This window comes from Salvelinus namaycush, chromosome 19 (assembly GCF_016432855.1).
Source record: "Salvelinus namaycush isolate Seneca chromosome 19, SaNama_1.0, whole genome shotgun sequence".
In the NCBI taxonomy this organism is placed as follows: Eukaryota; Metazoa; Chordata; class Actinopteri; order Salmoniformes; family Salmonidae; genus Salvelinus; species Salvelinus namaycush.
The window spans coordinates 22,027,639-22,046,924 of NC_052325.1; positions in this window are offsets into that span (position 1 = coordinate 22,027,639).

The following is a 19,286-nucleotide window of genomic DNA, read 5'->3' on the forward strand; positions in this document are numbered from 1 at the left end:
AGTCAATTGGAGGTGTACCTGTGGATGTATTTCAATACCTACCTTCAAACTCAGTGCCTTTTTGCTTGACAATATGGAAAAATCAAAAGAAATCAGCCAAGACCTCTGAAAACAATTGTAGACCTCCACAAGTCTGGTTCATCCTTGGGAGCAATTTCCAAATGCCTGAAGGAACCTCATCTGTACAAACAATAGTGCACAAGTATAAACACCATGGGACCACGCAGCCGTCATACTGCTCAGGAAGGAAACGTGTTCTGTCTCCTAGAGATGAATGTACTGTGGTGCGAAAAGTGCAAATCAATCCCAGAACAACAGAAGGACCTTGTGAAGATGCTGGAGGAAATAGGTACAAAAGCATCTATATCCACAGTAAAATGAGTCCTATATTGACATAACCTGAAAGGCCGCTCAGCAAGGAAGACACTCCTCCAAAACCACCATTAAAAAAAGCCAGACTACGGTTTGCAACTGCACATGGGGACAAAGATCGTACTTTTTGGAGAAATGTATTCTGGTCTGATGAGACAAAAATATAACTGTTTGGCCATAATGACGATCGTTCTGTTTGGAGGAAAAAGGGGGAGGCTTGCAAGCTGAAGAACACTATCCCAACCGTGAAGCATGGGGTGGCAGCATCATGATGTGGGGATGCTTTGCTGCAGGAAGGACTGGTGCACTTCACAAAATAGATGGCATCATGAGGTAGGAAAATTATTTAGATATATTGAAGCAACATCTCAAGACATCAGTCAGGAAGTTAAAGCTTGGTCGCAAATGGGTCTTCCAAATGGACAATGACCCCAAGCATACTTCCAAAGTTGTGGCAAAATGGCTTAAGGACAACAAATTCAAGGTATTGGAGACAAAGCCATGACCTCAATCCTATAGAAAATGTGTGGGCAGAACTGAAAAAGCGTATGCGAGGAAGGACCTGACTCAGTTACACCAGTTCTGTCAGGAGGAATGGGCCAAAATTCACCCAACATATTGTGGGAAGCTTGTGGAAGGCTACCCGAAATGTTTGACCCAAGTTAAACAATTTAAAGGCAATGCTACCAAATACTAATTGAGTGTATGTAAACTTCTGACACACTGGTAATGTGATGAAAGAAATAAAAGCTGAAATAAATCATTATCTCCACTACTCTATTTTGCTAAAGTGTATGTAAACTTCCGACTTACACTGTATATATGACTCTGGTAACGACTAGCCGAAAGCCAAGGTAATGAACTGTCACTCCAGTCCAAAGCCTGCTGATGCTCATCCTACCACATGCTCTACCTTTCAGGTTTTTTACATTTATTTATTTCACCTTTATTTAGCCAGGTAGGCAAGTTGAGAACAAGTTATCATTTACAACTGCGACCTGACCAAGAATAAAGCAAAGAAGTTCGAAACATACAACAACACAGAGTTACACATGGAATAAACAAAACATACAGTCAATAATACAGTTGAAGAAAATCTATATACAGTGTTTGCAAATGAAGTAAGAAAAGGGAGGTAAGGCAATAAATAGGCCATGGTGGAGAAGTAATTACAATATACCAATTAAACACTAGAGTGATTGATGTGCAGAAGATGAATGTGCAAGTAGAGATACAGTGGTGCAAAGGAGCAAGATAAATAAATAAATACAATATGGGGATGAGGTAGTTGGATAGGCTATTTACAGATGGGATATGTACAGGTGCAGTGATCTGTGAGCTGCTCAGACAGCTGGTGCTTAAAGCTAGTGAGGGAGGTAAGAGTCTCCAGCTTCAGTGATTTTTGCAGTTCGTTCCAGTTATTGGCAGCAGAGAACTGGAAGGAGAGGCAGCCAAAGAAGGAATTGGCTTTGGGGGTGACTAAAGAGATATACCTGCTGGAGCGCGTGCTACGGGTGGGTGCTGCTATGGTGACCAGTGAGCTGAGATAAGGCGGGGCCTTACCTATCAGAGACTGAAGCCAGTGGGTTTGGCAAAGAGTATGAAGCGAGGGCCAGCCAACGAGAACGTACAGGTCACAGTGGTGGGTAGTATATGGGGCTTTGGTGACAAAACGAATGGCACTGTGATAGACTGCATCCAATTTGTTGAGTAGAGTGTTGGGGGCTATTTTGTAAATGACATCGCCGAAGTCGAGGATTGGTAGGATGGTCAGTTTTACAAGGGTGTGTTTGGCAGCATGAGTGAAGGATGCCTTGTTGCGAAATAGGAAGCCGACTCTAGATTTAATTATGGATTGGAGATGTTTGATGTGAGTCTGGAAGGAGAGTTTACAGTCTAACCAGTGTAAGAAATTATAATGGATACTGGTAACTTGTTTTAACCACTCCTCAACACAAGCTATACTTGGCACAACATGCACCCATCCCCACTATACCCCCACTACTTTGTACCCTTATAAATAACCATAGACCCACACACACACTCCCCTCCCCCATGAATAGGGCCCTGTGAAAACAAACGCACATGGATGGATGCTTTTGGATGAGACTAAGACAAAGAACTGTGTGAAGAGCCAATGGAACGTCGACATCAGGCCCGGACAGGACTACCCACGACCCAGATCGACCAATCGGAAGGCCAGACTACAAGATCAACCTACTTTGCTTGTTGCCTATATAATCTGTACGAAATGTTTAGAGCGCTCTCTTTTCCGACGATTCCATACGAATCAGACAGAAGGGGCCGTGCTGCACGATTTACTAAGATATTTTTACATGTGAATAAACGGCCTTATTATACAAATATCCACCTCGTCCTATGTCTCCACTTGATCTCCTGTCTCCAGTAAACGTTTTATCAACAAAACTTGGTAGCAGAGGATGGTTAGACACCTTTGAATTCGGTCCATAGAAAGTTGATCAGACAGGAGACGAGTTGGAGAAAGATTCCAGAAGGAGGGGTGACCTGTCCGAAGGAGACATCGCGATTCAACTCACCCAGGAAACTGATCAAAGAGCTCGAAACTATAAGGTAAGCAGAAGCCTGTTTAATCAAAATCTGTATATTGTATTATAGCCAATATCTAAATTGAGATCAGGAGTACTGGAGTGAGTATGAATTACGGTTTAATTTATGTGAAATTGTTAAGAATCTAAGGCATTGTGTAAAGATATCTAAGTAATAATAGGTCAAAGACTTGTTCACATAGTCTGGCACTAGTCGATATGTTGATCGACTAGATGTACAGTGAGGAATAAGCTTTATAAGGATTCATATAGTCGGGCCATAGGTGAGAGTTGACCACCTAGGGGTTACCGTGAGGAATCCACAAAATTAAAAAAAAAGGGGATTCATATAGTCGCGCCATAGCTGACAGTTGACCAGCTAGGGGTTACCGTGAGGAATCCATAATTAAAAGTAAGGATTCATATAGTCGGGCCATAGCTGATAAGTGATCAGCTAGGGGTTACCGTGAGGAATCCATAATTAAAAGATGAGATCCATATAGTCGGGCAATAGTTGAATTGGCAATCAACTAGGTGTTACCGTGAGGACCCATAAAAAAATTTTTTTTAAAAAAAATACGATTCATATAGTCGGGCAATAGATTGATCAGCTAGGTGTTACCGTGAAGAATCTAATGTGATATTGTATGTTCAAGTTGTGTTAGCGAAATTAATGGTAGAAGGTATTAAACCTGAAACTCTCCAAATCAATGTGGGTGATTGAACGTTCCACGAGACCGATTGCTACTAATTAGCCATATGCTAAATTGAGGCTGTGTTGGAAGTGACCGCCGAGTCAAAATGTGTGGGCTGTTGTGAAGCAGCTATTTTGTGCTGATAAGTTGACTTGATTTTTTCCCTCTCGTGCTGCTGGGTTTGCCTTAAGGACTAGAAATCATTTGATAATTATTCTAGAAGCGCTAGGATACACTAATATATTGTCCCAAAAGGACACGTTTGAAATACTTTGGGAAAGTATTTAATTAATAAGTTGAATATGTGATAATAATATTTTTGAGAAAAATTAGTCCTAGAATTAATTAAATAATTATTCTAGAAACGCTTGAAAGTACTAATATATTGTTCCAAAAGGATATAGCTGAAATATTGTTGGAAAACGGAAAAAATAATTCGCTAAATATACGGCAATAAAATTCTTTGTGTAAAGAGAGTGGGACACCAAAGATAAGTCTGTGTAGGCACCAAGAATACATCGCTGGGAGATCAGTGACGGGCTAAGAGCACCAAAAATAATATAGACCCAGACATAGTTTAACGACAAAATGGCCACGACCACCGTCCCCAAACACAAATTCAATGAATACTTAGATCAGAGAATAAAAGACAGAGCAGGGAGAGAAAATAACACCACCTCCCTATTTTCAAAATCCATTTACCCACCTCCCTCAAAACCCTTTTCTGACCCCTGCTGTGGTACAGGCACCGGTGTTTGTGGTGCATGAAAGACACCTAAAAGGTAACATGACTTGGGGGATCCAAGAAGGGCAACTCGTGTGTGAAGAGAGGCCTGATCATCGAGAAAGGGAGGAAAGGGATAGAGCGTACACACAGGGACGTAGAGGGGGTTCGAACCCCGCCTCACTACAGGGACACGGTGGGTCTCTATCAACCTACCCACAAGGACGGGGTGGTGGGTCTCAACCAGGCCCTTTGAAGAGAGAAGACAGAGAGCTGATTCAGTTTTCTTCCACTCCAAACCCAGACCCAAATCAGCGATCACCTCCCCCTTTCCAGGGCATGTCTGACGAATATGCCCCATGGCCCTGAAGCTGCCCACCACTAACCTATACTCATCATTGACCTGGACTACTGAAGCATCAAAGGCTTTTGCACTCTTGAAAACAGATCTCTCAGTGGCAGCAGCCTTAATAGCACCTGACTAAAAAACACAAGTTCCATCTGGATGTTTCTGAAAAAGAAGGATTTACATCATCCATCCTTTTCCAGAAACAAGAGGGGGAGAGAAGAGTGTTGATGTATCACTCCTCCAAACTGGACCACATTGAAGTAGGACAAACCACATGCTCCAGGTATGTGGCTGCAGTGGCAAAAGCTATTGGAAAAAACAGCTCATCTGGTAATGTGCCATCCATTGGAAATCCACACCCACCATGGAGTTGCAGCATATCTGATGTGCAAAGAATTCACGTTCAGCGCTGGAAAAAATAATAATAATAATAATCAAAAAAATCTAAAATAACCTTTTGGTAATGGTAGACAGGTTTTCCAAATGGGTCGAGGCAATGCCAGCAGCAAGGGAGGATGCAAAGTCGGTCATTAAGTGGCTGCAAACCGAACTCATACCAAGGTATGGAGTTCCAAGGCAAATCCGATCCGACAAACGGGTCCCATTTTAGTAACCAACACCTGAGACAGGTGGAGGAAAGATTGGGTATTGTGCACAAGTTTGGGTTAGTGTACAGGCCACAATCTCAAAAGCCTCGTGAAACGCGCCAATCAAATGTATGTGCAGGTTTGAAGTTGATTTGGGTTGAAGCCCTGCCCCTGGCGTTGATGGCCATGAGAGCCTCTCCAGGTGCAGGCACCCATCTCTCTCCTCATGAGATAATGACTGGGAGAGTTATGTCTGGTCCACCAAGGGAGGGAGGTCATATTCCCGCCCTTGATGTACAACAAATTGTAATGTCTGATAATTGACGGAACTTTCTGCAGCTCTCTCCACACAGATTCACAAGGTCCAAATGGGGGAGCTGACGGGAGATCCGCCATCACTGAAGGTAAAAATTGGTGACTGGGTGGGGTTAAAGTCCACAAGAGAAAGTGGCTAGAACCCAGGTGGACTGGACCGTACGAAGTGAGGGAGGTTACTTCACACTCAGTCCAGGTCAAAGGTAAATCAGGCACACCTTGGCACCACCTCACACATTGCACTCCAGCCCCAATCCCTTCTAGAACACTGACAGAAGTCAGAGCTGATTTAAACAGCTTAAATTCGATTCCAAATGAAGACATTCCTGACTCAGGGGATGCGGCATCAAACTCCGCCTCCCCTGAAAAAGGAACCTCGCCCAGTTAGAGGGACATTTCTCCCTCCCTGGGCAAGGCTAGGGATATCTGGCCCCTTATTTGTGATATTCCTACTGATATTTGGGGTGTCCCTGGGCACTTTCACATGGTTAATAGAATAACTATAACCGGATCCCCATGGATGTATGTCACGGACACTCTAGTCTAACTAGGTAATAATAGATTAAAAAAAATCAAAAAATCAAAAATTATTAAACAAAAGTTAAAATAAGAAACTAATATGGCTTAAATTGGGAAGTTTGAATAGAGCGGGTGGAGAGCTGTGCAGAGAATGGACAGAAGATGGCAGTATTGCAGCACTCAACGGTCTCCCAGCTGACGGGGAGCCTGGTTGAGTGCTGGTGACATAATTTTGTTTTTGTAGTAAACATTTAGGTTAAGGGTTTCCGTGTTCCCAGAGATAAGATATCTTAAAGGAGTACACTTATATATATATTAGGAGGATTATTTTCTGAGTTTTATTTAGACAAGGGATTTTTTAAGATAAAGGGTTCTTTTAGTATGTCTAGATATAGTATGGAACACGAATGTAAGGAGGTGATGTAACCTTTTGACCTATCTTCATTGCATTTTCATGTGGTTTGATCACCCACGGGGAATGTAATGAGGATAATGAAATTGTGGTCATTTGGAATAATAATTTTGAGGTAAATTGATTATAATAGAGTTTATAACTCTTGACCATAATTGTAGTTTTAACCACAGAGGAGTCAGGTTTCTGTTTTTAAACATTGGCTATGACGGTTTTGAATGGGCTGTTATTGATTTGGTAATACAACAGAAAAAATCCCATTTGTCATCGATAATAAATGGGGGAAGATATGATACATTGAGGTGTGAACAGGAGATATTTTAAGCCTATAGGGCAGGAAAATACATAAGCATTTAAATATAAGAATATTTTACTAATCTTACCTAAGTCAATATTAAGAGTAGGTAAGGTTGATACCTGGCCAGAGCCAGGTATCAAACGGGAGAGGGGTACATTGTGGTCTAGGATAGGATTGGGGCCTATTGGATAATAAACTAATTTAAAATTTAAAATTACTAGCTAACAAATGGGTATAGAAGTTAAATATATAATCAGATAGAACAAATGAGAAACTGTTTGTTAGCCAAACTTGTATGTCCAGGATTTCATGCGTTACAGGTGAATTAAAGGAGAAGGTGATTCACTCGACCTGGGGGCATATCGCACTTGGAGGGTGAGACACACTGACACTGTCGAATGATCACAGAGTTAAGGAGAAGAACCGTTGCTAATAGAGCTCGGGGATCAACTCCTTAATGAAGAATCCCTGACCCCGACCTCTCAACACTGTGTACGTTCATAGAAGTGAAAGTGTTGCTTGATCTCTGGCTGATGATGTGTTCTCTGGGAGAGGGTGGGGTTTTTACAGGACTGCTTGTAGTCCTGAGCTGTCTGATTAGGATACGATGGGGATGTTACTATCACAGTACCGCCAGAACCACCACCAGTTCCAACAGACCAGGGTTCAGCCGGCCTCCTCCACCACTTCAAGACCAAGTCCCACGCCATCACCTAAGCTCTCCAATCTGGTACAGGTAATAAATGTAAAAGACATCTCAGATAGTGACCAATTGGGGACTGAAACTGGTTATGAGGGAAGGGAGAATATGTGGTTGGCCTACAAAACACTTAATAGAAAGGACTGTGTCGTATGTGGACATGCCAGACCTATTCTGGCTGCTCACCCATGTGTCCTAAGTAATGGGGAAGGTTGGATGTGCATATTGGAAAGCTTAAGCCAAATTCAACCCTGTGTAAGACTCTGAGTCTTGTGTTCCCAGAAGTCCCTCCCCAGAAGGCACCGTGGGGAGTTAAGGCATATGGGGGATATTACAGCTGTATCACTGGTACAGGTAGAGGTATAGACTATGGGAGGCTCCCTACTACTGCCTGCATCACTAATGTCACTATTAACTAGAGGTGTTGCTGATGTATGGTGGATGTGTGGACCTGCCAGGCGGTTGACCCCATTTTGAAAGGAGATTGTCAGGGCACATGTGTTTTGGCCAGTCTGATAAACACCATAGCCTATTATTGAGGTTACAGCTAACCAACTTCTGGGAGCCGCACATGACACAGAGGCTTGGGACCAACCCAGGAGACGGCAGAAACGTGACGCTCCTTGGTCCGAGGGTACAGATAACATTCACACCAACCTGTTGGGGTTCCCAATAGGGGTCCCCCACGAATTCCAGACGTTAAACAGGAAAGATGGCCTGTGGCATCTGATGCCCATCATTGGCCCAGCTATTGTTGATGCTAAAACAAAATGTCTGGATCAATTATATCTACTATAATTAATAATGATTTGTTAAATACACCCACACAGCACTTACAGGGATGGCTGAACAATTGGATGCTACCTCTAAAACCAGTAGACACAATAGACTAACACTGGACATGATTCTGGCCAACCAGGGAGGTGTATGTAAAATGTTTGGAGAACAGTGTTGCATGTTTGTCCCTAACAATACTAGTCCGGATGGGAGCATTTCAAAAGCTCTGAGTGGGTTGGCAAGGTTATCAGTGGAGATGAAGGGTCTTGCAGGTGTGGAGGAGAGTGGACTGGTCCCTTGGCTGGGTGGTTGGTTTGGTAAGTACACTGCAGTGATGAGACCCTAGTTGTTGTTTTTCGCATGCTCATGTGCTGTGTTGCCTGTATCATACCTTGTTTGAAGAAGTCTGTTACAGATGTGGAAAGGGCCTCTGGTATGATGCCGTTGGTTGATGATCCAGTTGGAGAGGCTGATACGAAAACAAGCTTCCGCAGGAGAGTGGGCCTGACAGAGGAGGACCCTTGGTTTGCTGTAGTTGATGTTGTCGAATGAATAAAAAAGTGATGTTTGTCCTCCCTGTTGTGAAGGTTTGAAGTTCCCGGGTGGCGACGAGCCCACCTGGTACAGGTTGTATAGAGGGATGGACCTAAGGGTTTAACATATTCTCGTTTTTTGGTTACTAATGTGTGATTGGCCACTCCAGGTGTAGTTATTGGAGTGGTCTCCTTTTTGGTCCTTGCTCATTTACGACTCAACTTACATTGATGCTATTGGTGTCCCTAGGGGGTGCCAGATGAATATAAACTGGTGGACCAAGTGGCAGCTGGGTTTGAATCTTCTGTCTGTTGGTGGTGCACAGTTAATAAAAATGTGGACCGAATTAATTACATTCATTTTAATGTCCAGAAACTGGGCAATTGGACTCAACAAGGCTTCGAGGCGGTCCATGGACAATTGGCAGCTACGTCCCTGATGGCATTTCAAAATAGAATCGCGGTTGATATGTTATTGGCTGAACGCGGGGGGGTCTGTGCCATGTTTGGTGAGCAGTGTTGTACTTTCATTCCCAATAACACAGCTACGGATGGGAGTCTGACTGTAGCATTGGAGGGACTTCGTACCCTTAATGGTAAGATGAAACAGCATTCTGGAGTGGACACTTCTATGTGGGACTCATGGATGGATGCTTTTGGTAAATATAAGACGCTGGTTTCCTCTATCCTAGTATCTATTTCCGTTTTTGCGGGCATTCTTGTACTTTGTGGATGCTGTTGCATTCCATGTGCGCGCACGCTTGCTAGCCGTGTTATCACTGCCGCCATAGACCCTAATCAGGAAAGGGCCCAAATGTTCCCATTGCTTGATGATGGGGAAGCTGGACCTATCTATCTATTTGAGGACTAAGAAACTTTTATGTCACGTCTCTTGTGAGACGTGAAGAGGGGGAATTAAAAATTTGTCTTCTGACACCAGACACCTAGCTATTTGTGTTGTCCACATATTCTAAGTCATTATCGTCCAGAGTAGTGATGCTGGGGGGGCGGGCAGGTGTGGGCAGCAATCGGTTGAAGAGCATGCATTTAGTTTTACTTGCATTTAAGAGCAGTTGGAGGCCACGGAAGGAGAGTTGTATGGCATTGAAGCTCATCTGGAGGTTAGTTAATAAGACAGTGTCCAAAGAAGGGCCAGAAGTATACAGAATGGTGTCGTCTGCGTAGAGGTGGATCAGAGAATCACCAGCAGCAAGAGCAACATCATTGATGTATACAGAGAAGAGAGTCGGCCCGAGAATTGAACCCTGTGGTACCCCCATAGAGACTGCCATAGGTCCGGACAACATGCCCTCCGATTTGACACACTGAACCCTGTCTGAGAAGTAGTTGGTGAACCAGGCGAGGCAGTCATTTGAGAAACCAAGGCTGTTGAGTCTGCCGATATGTGGTGATTGACAGAGTCAAAAGCCTTGGCCAAGTCGATGAATACGTCTGCACAGTAATGTCTCTTATCGATGGCGGTTAGGATATCGTTTAGGTCCTTGAGAGTGGCTGAGGTGCATCCATGACCAGCCCTGAAACCAGATTGCATAGCGGAGAAGGTACGGTGGGATTCGAAATGGTCGGTAATCTGTTTGTTAACTTGGCTTTCGAAGACCTTAGAAAGGCAGGGTAGGATGGATATAGGTCTGTAGTAGTTTGGGTCAAGAGTGTCCCCTCCTTTGAAGAGGGGGATGACCGCGGCAGCTTTCTAATGTTTGGGAATCTCAGACGATACGAAAGAGGTTGAACAGGCTAGTAATAGGGGTTGCAACAATTTCGGCAGATCATTTTAGATAGAGGGTCCAGATTGTCTAGCCCGGCTGATTTGTAGGGTTCCAGATTTTGCAGCTCTTTCAGAACACCAGCTATCTGGATTTGGGTGAAGGAAAAATTGTGGGGGCTTGGGCGGGTTGCTGTGGAGGGTGCCGGGCAGTTGACCGGGGTTGGGGTAGCCAGGTGGAAAGCATGGCCAGCCGTAGAGAAATGCTTATTGAAATTCTCAATTATAGTGGATTTATCGTAGTGACAGTGTTTCCTAGCTTCAGTGCAGTGGGCAGCTGGGAGGAGGTGCTCTTATTCTCCATGGACTTTACAGTGTCCCAGAACTATTTTGAGTTAGTACCAAAGGATGCAAATTTCTGTTTGAAAAAGCTAGCCTTAGCTTTCCAAACTGCCTGTGTATATTGGTTCCTAACTTCCCTGAAAAGTTGCATATCACGGGGGCTATTCGATGCTAATGCAGAACGCCACAGGATGTTTTTGTGCTGGTCAAGGCCAGACAGGTCTGGAGTGAACCATGGGCTAAAACTATTCCTGGTTCTAAATTTTTTGAATGGAGCCTGCTTATTTAAGATGGTGAGGAAGGCACTTTTAAAGAATAACCAAGCATCCTCTACTGACGGGATGAGGTCAATGTCATTCCAGGATACCCCGGCCAGGTCGATTAGAAAGGCCTGTTCGCTGAAGTGTTTTAGGGAGCGTTTAACAGTGATGAGGGGTGGTCGTTTGACCGCAGACCCATAACGGATGCAGGCAATGAGGCAGAGGATCGCTGAGATCTTGGTTGAAAACAGCAGAGGTGTATTTGGAGGGCGAGTTAGTTAGGATGATATCTACGAGGGTGCCCGTGTTTACGGATTTGGGGTTGTACCTGATAGGTTCATTGACAATTTGTGTGAGATTGAGGGCATCAAGCTTAGATTGTAGGATAGCCAGGGTGTTAAGCATGTCCCAGTTTAAGTACATATAGGGGAGAGTGGGGTAAGTTGAGCCAAAGGGGTAAGTTGAGCCAATCTTGTTTCTACACAAAATTAATAATTTTACCAAATTTTTAAGAGGAGGTCATCATTTCATGGAGTCTGAAGGAAGAAATTACATGGAAAAGGGGTAAGCAAGTTAGGTCAAAAAACGTATTCTCACCAAGTCAAATTAATTTCTTGTGTTAGACGTTTCATGATGCTTGTATCTTATCCTAAGTAGTTCCTTGTAAGCTTGTTCTATATAAGAGAGTTGGGGGTCTCAATAAGTTTTGATATGAGGTTTCTAAACCTAGCATGAAAGTGCATCCTTGTAGTTGTGTGGGCTAATATAGTCAAAATGTTTGCATTGGGGAAAGTTGAACAAATGACCATGGGGTAAGTTTAGCCGATTGGTTGAGCCAATGGCAAATTGAACCAATTTGTGTTTTCTACTCAGACGTAATGCAAGGCATTATTGCTGGGATATGAGCTAACAAAAGGGCCTGGGCATATGTAAAAAGTGTTTTAAATGTACTAAGTGTTTGTTAGGTGTTAAGCCTGTGTTAAAATACACTTAAAAGACAAACATTTATTGTAATTGTGCTGAATTGTGTTTGGGAAATAAAAGAGACATGGTTTTATATAAGGTAGTCATAATATTTAATTCAGTACAGAAATTTGTAGGAGCTGAACTTACCCCGTCCCTCGGCTAACCTCAACCCATACCAGGGTTTTTTATTTATTTACTTTTCTTTTTATTTAACCTTTATTTAACTAGGCAAGTCACTTAAGAAAAAATCTAATTTACAATGACAGCCTACCCCAGCAACGCTATGCCAATTGTGCGACGTCCTATGGGACTCCCAATCACAGCCGGATGTGATTCAGCCTGGATTTGAACCAGGGACTGTAGTGATTGATACCTCTTGCACTGAAATGCAGTGCCTTAGACCGCCGCGCCACTCAGTAGCCCATTCAGGTAGGTTGTGACAAGAGACCACTTTATTTGGACAAGCTATGTTATCAAAAATGTAATGTTAACATGATTCTGATCATTTCCAGGGACACACAGCATCCTGAAATATATACTACCGTTTAAAATTTTGGGATCACTTAGAAATGTCCTTGTTTTTGAAAGAAAAGCAATTTTTTTGTCCATTAAAATAACATCAAATTGATCAGAAATACAGTGTTGTTAAAGAAAAGGATAGGCTACAATGACCAAGTGCCAACAGATAGGCTACTACTTAATATCCTGAATGGAGTGGTTTGTAACCAACGTTAGCTACTCCAAGTTTGATGCAGTCAAGACAGGTACTGCGTAATCATATTTTATGATGAATAACCTTGCTATGGCAGCTATTATTCTACAATAGCGCGAGTCGGCTTGGTCGGTAGTTGTCTCTCGCTCCCTCCTCACTGCTCTAGAGGTCTTCACGGGTCCAAAAAGTTGGACCAGTTACAAAATGGATCTGGGGCTTTCCCACCTGCACCGATATGTATAAAATATTTTTTTAAATATAGAGACCGGTTCTGAACGGACCTGAAGACAACTAGACCCGTTCAGTATAGACCAATTTGGATCCAGACCCGGTCTGTTTCCGAGTGAGGGAAGCAGCAGAAAAGTCATTTATTTAAGCGACTTTATTATCCAGAGCTGGTAAAGCACGAGAGGAGGAAGAGGTGCTGCAGGCGGGGGATGGGCCATACGGTGAGCTAGTCCAGGCTGAGTTTATCCACCTTTAAAGATGCAATATGTAACTTCTTGGGTGACCCGACCAAATGTCTATAGAATTGTGAGTTATAGATCTGTCATTCTCTTTGAAAGCAAGTCTATGAATTGTTAGATCTGTTCTAGGTGCGCTACTTCTATGCTTCCCATTATGTTGTTTTTGCCCTTTTACTTTTGATTTATACACCAGCTTCAAACAGCGGAAAATACAATATTTTTGGTTAATGAAAAAATATTTCACAACGGTTTTGATGGCACAATGATTCTCTACAATGTACATTGCTTGTTTTGTTTAGCAACCAGGAAATGGCGGAGCGATTTCTGCATATTGCACCTTTATTGAACTGGACAATGGCTTTCTCTTCAGGTGGGAGAGAAAAGTCCTAAGAGTTTTTATGAGCGGAAAATAAATTAATTGTTGGCTGTAGAGGCTAGAAAATGTCCTCCATACCTTAAGAACCATCAACATACAGGGAGGGGAGTAGTGTTGTTTTCATGTAGAGGCATTAAGGGTAACCATGGTTATGCCTTTTTATTGGCCCATACCGTAAGCCTGGCCTCAAGCGAAGCTCAGTAACCTCAGAGGCCCACGGGGCTTGAGAGAGAGCCCAGCGCTAGGTAGTGTTAGTGGTTATTAAGGTACATAGCTAGCACACCGCGTCGCTATCGGCCTGATGTGGTGGGGAGAGACCCAGAGACATTCCACAAACTGCTGTGAGTGAAATAGTGTGGTCTGTTCGTGGCCAGCGTGCTCAGACAGACACTCCACGGGCCAGCCTCCCATCCCAGAGTAAACTAACAGGAATGTGTTGTCTAAAGACAGGGCTGCAGTGCTGTGAGGAAACCTCTGGTCTCTCACTAGGGTTGGTTTCTATGGAGGAACTCAGGTGAAGTAGCCTACAAAGTTGCATCAGAAGACATTTAAAGTATGCCCAACTGAAAAAACCTTGTGAAAAACCAATTCTATAATTCTTTCTCCATCCTATTCAAATGTTATTTGTCACATGCGCCGAATACAAGTGTAGACTTTACCATGGAATGCTTACTGACAAGCCCTTTTCCAAACAAAGCACTGAAAAAGGAAGAAAAACATACAAATAGAAAAAAATAATCGTAACACAATAAAATAACAATAACGAGGCTATATACAAGGAGTACCGGTACCGAGTCAGTGTAGTATGGTACAAGGTAGTTGGGGTGATTGATTGAAGTACGATGTACAAGTTGGTTTGGTGATTGATTGAAGTACGATGTACATGTAGGTAGGGGGTGAGTATTGTCCCAACCTTGCCTAAAAAGTCAGCTAGATAGCAGGTGATTTAATTATTTGAATGTATCAACACAAACGTTTATTGTACCCTAACCTGAACTGAAAGCTATACAACTGTCTTGATTTGTGGTATTTTAAATAAACAAAAACTAGTACAATTGCACCTTTCATACCACAAGACACTTACCAGACCTCACACAAGCAAGATCAAAATAACCATGCAGTGTCACGATCGTCTGAATGAATGGACCAAGGCGCAGCGTGCTTCGAGTTCCACATGTTTAATAAATATGAAACTCACCAAAAAACAATACAGACGTAAACGTGACATTCTGTGCTGCTCACAGGCAGCTACACAAAAAACAAGATCCCACACAAAACAGGTGAAAAAAGGCTGCCTAAATATGATCCCCAATCAGAGACAACCAATAGACAGCTGCCTCTGATTGGGAACCATAGCAGGCCAACAAAGAAATAGAAAACATAGATTGCCCACCCTAGTCACACCCTGACCTAACCAAATAGAGAATTAAAAGGATCTCTAAGGTCAGGGCGTGACATGCAGGCTCCTTGTGCATGTCCACAGAGTGACAGTTGAAGAATGCCTGTTCACGCCACATGGCCCCTCACTGCCTAGACAGGTCATTTTTCCTCACCCCGGCTGTTTACAGCTCAGAAGCAGCTATTTTAACATCCCGCCATTCATCAACGAGAAATTCATCTCCAAAGACTGTCACAAGCAACTATTTATAGGAATAATGCCGTTCCACAGATTTTTTACTCTTACGATGATAGGATACTCTTCGGATGAATAACCGTTGGTGTTATGTTACATCAGTCACTCCATATATTCATCGATGCCGTTTCCATTTGAATATATCTGTCATAAGTAACTGGTCCTGTGTTACACCATAGACTGGAGCAGGGCCTTAGCTTTGCTCCTGATGAAGGAACATAGATATGGAGGACACTGATGTGGCTAAACATACACCTATAGTTTCCACGGCAACAGAGTTGATCAGGTCGACAGAACCCATCTGGTGTCGTCAGACAGCAGCGAACCCAGACACCTTTGCCATTTGATAAAGGTCACTCTCCTCTCCTCTGCTGCATCAGTTTGGTTGTCAAAGCGTTTTTGCAGATGCCTTCTTAGATACAGGTTATTGGAAAGTCTGAGGCTGTCTAATGAGTTTCCTGGCCCTGCAGGTTGAAGATCAATGTTTTGACCGCCAAACATCCCCAAGTTCTGTGTCCTCCTGTCTCTATGGCATGTGTTTTGATAAACATACAGTACAGAGGACTAGGCAATGGGTCCTGAGATACCAACTCCTGCACAGTCTGTAGGAAAATCCACACGTAGGTACCCATGCTGCACACATGTACACTGTTATTATGTTAGATGTGTTTTTAGCATGATTGACAGCTCAGATAAATCTAATCTTTACTGTGACAGAGTCTCATGTCAGATATGAGAGTGGTGAACACTGAATACCCACTGCTACTGCCCCACTAACCAAGTCCACACGCTTCTGCAAGCATGTACACGCACACCATCCCGTTGCCTGGGAACGCAGCCACCCCATGAAAACCGTTGAAGTCCGACTCAGCGTGCAGATTTACAGTGCAGAGGTACTGTTTAAAATGTACGACATACATGACTTACTGTCCTTCGCTCTCCTGCCCGACGACAGCAACTCTAAACAGATGCTCTCGATCTCTCTCGCTCCCTCCGTCTCTCATAAACCCTTTGGCCGAATGTTTGAAAATGGGCAAGTGAAAAAGTAAGGTCTGCCAAAAGCACCAGATGACAGTTACTGAGGTAACAGTATAGTGTTGTATGACTTAAACCCTGCACCCTGAGGAAATATCCATTTCATTGTCAGAACTATCCACTAGATGGCAAACATACAAGATAGCAGGCGAGTGGAAGACTGCTCTTGTTATGTATATTTCATAATGGAAATAATCATTGGAAGTTTTGAAGTCTTCTTGGCTTTATGATATGTAGTAGTTGGAAACATGTGGACCTTTATTGCGCATAGAGCTCTGATTTAAAAGCTGAATGTAAACGTTTGTTAGATTAATTGTTATTTTCTTACTGCCTATCTCAGCTTTTACAGCAACAATCACCATCAGACACCATCATCACTATCATCACTACCCTTTCATCCTAACCACTGTCCCTGGTCCAACCAGCCTACCCTCTCATCCTAACCACTGTCCCTGGTCCAACCAGCCTACCCTTTCATCCTAACCACTGGCCCAACCAGCCTACCCTTTCATCCTAACCACTGGCCCAACCAGCCTACCCTTTCATCCTAACCACTGTCCCTGGTCCAACCAGCCTACCCTCTCATCCTAACCACTGTCCCTGGTCCAACCAGCCTACCCTCTAATCCTAACCACTGTCCCTGGCCCAACCAGCCTACCCTCTCTCCCCAACCCATGGCCCAACCAGCCTACCCTCTCTCCCCAACCCCTGGCCCAACCAGCCTACTCTCTCTCCCCAACCCCTGGCCCAACCAGTCTACCCTCTCTCCCCAACCCCTGGCCCAACCAGCCTACTCTCTCTCCCCAACCCCTGGCCCAACCAGCCTACTCTCTCTCCCCAACCCCTGGCCCAACCAGCCTACTCTCTCTCCCCAACCCCTGGCCCAACCAGCCTACACTCTCTCCCCAACCCCTGGCCCAACCAGCCTACTCTCTCTCCCCAACCCCTGGCCCAACCAGGCTACTCTCTCTCCCCAACCCCTGGTCCAACCAGCCTACTCTCTCTCCCCAACCCCTGGCCCAACCAGCCTACCCTCTCTCCCCAACCCCTGGCCCAACCAGCCTACCCTCTCTCCCCAACCCCTGGCCCAACCAGCCTACCCTTTCTCCCCAACCCCTGGCCCAACCAGCCTCTCTCCCCAACCCCTGGCCCAACCAGCCTACCCTCTCTCCCCAACCCCTGGCCCAACCAGCCTACCCTCTCTCCCCAATCCCTGGCCCAACCAGCCTACTCTCTCTCCCCAACCCCTGGCCCAACCAGCCTACCCTTTCTCCCCAACCCCTGGCCCAACCAGCCTACCCTTTCTCCCCAACCCCTGGCCCAACCAGCCTACTCTCTCTCCCCAACCCCTGGCCCAACCAGTCTACCCTTTCTCCCCAACCCCTGGCCCAACCAGCCTACCCTCTCTCCCCAACCCCTGGCCCAACCAGACTACTCTCTCTCCCCAACCCCTGGCCCAACCAGCCTACTCTCTCTCCCCAACCCCTGGCCCAACCAGCCTACCCTCTCTCCCCAACCCCTGGCCCAACCAGCCTGCTCTCTCTCCCCAACCCCTGGCCCAACCAGCCTACCCTTTCTCCCCAACCCCTGGCCCAACCAGACTACCCTCTCTCCCCAACCCCTGGCCCAACCAGACTACTCTCTCTCCCCAACCCCTGGCCCAACCAGCCTACTCTCTCTCCCCAACCCCTGGCCCAACCAGCCTACCCTCTCTCCCCAACCCCTGGCCCAACCAGCCTACCCTCTCTCCCCAACCCCTGGCCCAACCAGCCTACCCTTTCTCCCCAACCCCTGGCCCAACCAGCCTCTCTCCCCAAACCTTGGCCCGGGTCTATGATGTCAGCCACCCAGGAGATTGTTTACACTCAGTGGATGCCCAGACAGTTCAGGATTCTGGGACGGGGGCCACTGGCCACAGAGGAGCTCAGTGAGTGATTTCACGGAGAGACATAGACACAGACAGAGACCCAGGCCAAGACCTCAGCAAACCACCAGACCAGACCTCCTCTAGAAGAGGAGTTCTCCTTACTCTGGCTCCTCCTTAGCCTTCCTCTCTGTGTCTGACCAACCAGGCAAGTCCAACAGCACTTTGTTGTTTACAAGTGTGGTGTTTCACTACATTCCATTGGAAAAGATCAGAGTTTTACCCTTCAATTAGATGCCAATTATCCATTGGTTACAGAATAATTTGTCTTATTATGCTGACAAGAAAAAAGTTGTGTTGAATTACTGTGTTTGCGCTCTCTGAATAAAGGTAATTTAAAGCGGTAATCAGCAGTAGAAACAATAACAAAGTGGCCTCCCTGCCCCTGGTTCTGTAAAAAGATGAGGGATGGGGCTGGAGAAATGTAAAATCACTCAAATTCGTAGACAGAGCTATGGATGAAAGGATTGACCATCCATGATATCTAAATGATAGTTTTAACCATGTTTTGAGGCTATATAGTGTTTGTTTATATTTTCTTGGTTTATAAACATTGGAGTAAAAACAAGCTTATATTTTATGTTCTGATGGGGTACGACAGTAGAACTAAAGCTCATGAGGCATTTATAAGTTATATTCTTCAAGAATCAATGCGTGCATATAATTAACTTATAAGTCCAGAAATGGATGTAGCAACTGCTGATTGCCCCTTTAAGCAGAGACTTTTCACTGTGCAGGCCACTAACGGACACCGAAGAGTATTGTGCCTAACATTTCTCAGTCACACATCCTCTGTGTGTCTTAGGGACAGCCTTGGCATTATGGCATCAGCTGCAGATGTGCAACATTAACTCTTTATTGTCGCGTCCTACGAGGTAAATTGATACCTCTGGCAAAGACGTCACTATCTAGCCACTTCTCAATCGGCAGAGACGCCGCTGACAAACTTTAACCAATCTCATTTCGGTGTCTTCTTCAGAAGGGAGTGGCTGGCAGAAAC